The sequence below is a fragment of the Centroberyx gerrardi genome, chromosome 12 (assembly GCF_048128805.1).
Source record: "Centroberyx gerrardi isolate f3 chromosome 12, fCenGer3.hap1.cur.20231027, whole genome shotgun sequence".
Lineage (NCBI taxonomy): Eukaryota > Metazoa > Chordata > Actinopteri > Beryciformes > Berycidae > Centroberyx > Centroberyx gerrardi.
Window position 1 is genome coordinate 26,344,787 of NC_136008.1, and position 4,430 is coordinate 26,349,216.

Below are 4,430 nucleotides of genomic sequence, written 5' to 3' on the forward strand. Positions count from 1 at the left end.
TTCATAACAGAACTGAGGCCTTTTCTCACTCTGCTCTCTTATTTTGTCACTCAAACGCACATGGGATGATGAATGTCGCTTTATGTTTTTTTTTTTCACAAACGTTATGATGATATGAGTTTCCACAGATTGCACCATCCATTCTTTCTATAAATGGACCCATCATTTTCTTTTAGGGCCAGGGAATATTCCTTGGCCTCATATTCACGACCTTGATTGGGATAAACGACATACTTATTTCTCTCTCCCCCCCCCCCCCCCCCCCCCCCTCCCCTCCTCCTCTCTCCTTCTTCGCCTTGCCACACATTTATTTTTCAGTGTGATTAATACAGCCGTGGGACGCATCGGGCATTATGGGCTCCCAGCGGGGCCCGTCCCTGGAGCTTTTTTGGAGCCTCGGTTCAGGATGGGTCAGCCCTGCCTGCTTCATTACGGCGCGGCATTGAGCGATCCATAAAAGTCTATCTAAGCATCTGCCAGCTCCAATGGGCTGTGTGATGGGCCCTAATCGGACAGGCTTTCCTCTGCTTTTCATCATGGCTTGGTTATTACGACGGGTTTAGGACACAGCTAATTAAGCAATTAGAAAAAAAGAAAAGAAAAGAAAGGTTAGGTTTGGTGAAAGGAATTATTATTATTATTATTATCATTATTATTATTATTATTATTATTATTATTATTATTATTATTATTATTATGTGTTTCGTTTGTTATATTTACACAATTATTTTTTGAATTATAGCCTGCTGTTTTTCTTTTTATTCATTTTTGTGAAAATTTAATTCCAAATTTTGCCACCCATAATTTTAGGCCTTGCAGAAATATGAAATACTCCAGATCAAATCTATATTATTCCTGTGTTTAGCTCCGTTCTAAGCCCACAGAAGAGGCCTCCTTCATCCCTCCCAGCCAGACTAAAAAACTAATCCTTCGTTTTCCAGTCGAATTTGAGCTTGAATGTTGCTCAGAGTCTCACGGGACTCCCTTTCACCTTGGACCACCCCCCTCCCCCTTCCCCCTCCACCCTTACACCTCTCACCCCCCCTTCCTCCCCCTCACCTCATCCAAGGAAGTAATATTTGGCCGCCACCAGGGATGTAGTGGAGGGTAAACCCACCTAAACTCAGTTTACCTGCATTTTCAGGCTGACAGAATTCATACTGATGTAAAGTCATTGTATGCATTACAGTAAATGGGATCAAACTGCTGTAAATATGATGAAAAAAGGGTATTTTAAGGGGGAAAAAGCTTTAATTAATGCTTCTCTGAAAATATAATTGATTTTATATTGATAGCTGTGAGCCTTATGATAACTATACCATCTGGATATATTTTACCCACCTTTTTTTATTTACCACCACATCACTGGCTGCCATCTATATATATATATATATATATATATATGGAAGTCAAGGACGCTATAGCCTCTGGCCGGCTTCTTCTCCCAGAGTCCAAACGCTTTCATTAGGAGTTGATTTATTGAAATGCGTGCTTTATTCTCAGGTGGGTTCCCCCGGGGACTCGGCACTGTTGTCAAATAGCACCAGAGGCGCTCTCCAAAGCACACAGGGGCCCTGCCTCTCTCTCTCTCTCTCTCTCTCTCTCTCTCTCTCTCTCTCTCTCTCTCTCTCTCTCTCTCTCTCTCTCTCTCTCTCTCTCTCTCTCTCCTCCCTCTCTCTCTCAGCTCACCCGCTGGTGCTGCTCCCTCCAAATGTCAACATTTGTTCTCAATAAAAAGAGTTATTGTTTCTGTTAAAAAAAAAGGAAAAAGAAAAACCGCTCGGCAAACCGGCCGCCTTTGAACACATGAAAAGAAACTTCCACCCCACCTCTTTGTTTGATTGAGAGCAAAGGCAGGTGAAAATGGGAGCAAGGCGTCCAGCGCACATGACAAACCTCAAGCTGCGCCGCCCGTTATGAGGAACGACTGTGAATTTACGCCGCAATTAGTCACAATTGCGCACAGGCATTCTTCCCCCCCCCCCCCCCCCCACACACACACACACACACTTTAGTCTAGATATTGATCCTCAAGGGCAAAACAGACAAGTCTACTGTAGAGTTAGAAGGCCCTGGCTAAGCCTATATGCTTCAGAATGAGGGAACAATTGAACTTATCTATAGATATTCTTTAATTCATATCAAATACAGGCGTAATCCTATCGTATAGCCTGCCGACGAGGGCGTGTGTTCATCCACGCTGAGGCCTAGTTGTCAATGAAAGCTAAATTGATGGTATCACACATATAGGCTCATAGGCTCTGTGTGAGCACAGTCTCTTTAGAAGCAAGTGGACTCATTCCCCCGTTATCGCTGATCAAATAAGCAGCTCGTATATGCAGATAATTCACGAGCTCTTTGTGTCCTTTATCCTCCCATCAACCCTTTCTCCTCCAAAAAACGCCGCAGGCATTAATCTCTCGACGCGCACACCTGCGCGTCCCTCCAACGGGAAGTTTGCGTGGGGGTGGTGGGGTGGTGGGGGGAGTTTTATGGTAGCAATAGAAGGTTCATTACGTTTTACAGCAAACAGTAATTATTAAGGTAATGGGGGTGGGTGGGCTGGGGGCTTAAGGAGGGTGAGATTGAGTCATAACTTTTGCTTTATAATCCAGATTTTAACCATTCAAATGCTATGAAACAGGTACAACCACAACTGTTGCGAATATTTGTGAATGGCAACTCAAATACATGCGTTTACACACGCATGCAAGCCCACACACACACACACACACACACACACACACACACACGCACACACGCACTTTAAAGGAGAAATGCCACTGAACTGCAGCTCTCATACCATTGGACAGTCTGTATTAGCAGACATGTTGTGCCTCCCAGGATGTAGCCTAATACAGAGAGCTCCATAGAAAATTCAGTGGGGGAAGATGACTCCTCGAGTTTCTCTGCAAGATTTTCTGGGTTAAAGAACAGCGCTTGTTTTCCGGATTGGATTGCACTGTTATATAATGTGGAATAATGTGTAAAGTTTTATAAATCCACAAATTGTGTGTATCTCCTGTTTAAACTTTAATTTCCCACATGAGCAACAGCACTTCTGGTTGTTTTACATAGAGCAGTAAGTGTTCTATCAGTTCTGTTCCATGTAAAATAAAGAGGGGATGAAGAAAGTGAGGCAAACAGTTTTTTTAGCTTTTAATTGTACCTTCCCTTTATTTCATCCCTCCCACCGCTCTCTGATTATCTTCCACAAGTTAAATCCACCCATTAAGACCTGACCGTAAATATCGCTGATGTTTGGACTTAAGCGTAAGCAGCACTAATATTAAAAGGAGGGAGGGAGAGACGAAAGAGAGCGGTGTACAAATCAGTTACAGGTGTGTTTAATAAAGCACATCAAAGAAGACGGGGGGACTTTAAAAAAAAACGAGTCCGGGGTCCTGTCCTCTCGTAAAGGTGTCAGGTGAGATGTTCTCTACTCCGGATGATCAAGGAGAGTAAGCTGGGTAGCGCGCACACACACACATACACACACACACACACACACGCAGGTATACACATACATACACACCTACGGAGACACACATGCAAAAACACAGCATGTGCACACGGATACACGTGCACGCTCGGAAGTATCAAGACGTGCACATCCACACCCTACACACACACACACACACACACACACACTCAGACTGTGAGACGCTGCTGCTTGTCCACACACACACACACACACACATTCTAACCGAGGCCATTAGGAGCCCCGACTTCCACCCTTAATTGACAGTTATGTTTAATGCCTGCGGTGAGTAAACACTTTAGAGTGGTGGACTGCACCTTTAGGCTGTTAATCAGGCCAAGACTGGCAAACCCCGTTTGTGGAGACGGTCGGGGAAAATTCACGTATGTGCATGTAATGCAGTGTGTGTGTGTGTGTGTGTGTGTGTGTGTGTCTACGGTATTTTGTGCATGTATTTATTCACACGTATGCAGATGATGCAGATATCTACGCAGTAGTTTGTGAGTGTTTTCATGCAGTTTTTGTCTATTTCTAGTATTTCTTCTAACATACGTATTGCATGTTACTGCAGCACGATCATTATGTTGTTATACAATTCAGTATCTACCATGATCTACCTATATATTACAGTCCTCCATTCATATTTCCAGTAAATCCTGTGTTCTGGGCGGGTGCTGGAATGTCATCGACAAGGCCGAGGAAATCAGAAGGTGAATGGATGTTTAGAAAAATGGCATGCAAGACAAATAATCGATTCTGGATGAGTGGCGAGCAAAGCGGAGGGAGGGGATCAAAATGTCACCGAATCGGAGGATATTTCAGCATCAGATTGGACATGAGAGAGCGCGAGAGAGAAAAAACAGGAAAGGAAAAGTGAAAGACAAGTAAAGGAAGAAATAGGAGAGGCGGATGTGAATTGTATGGTATTTCTCAGCTGGTCTGTCTTATT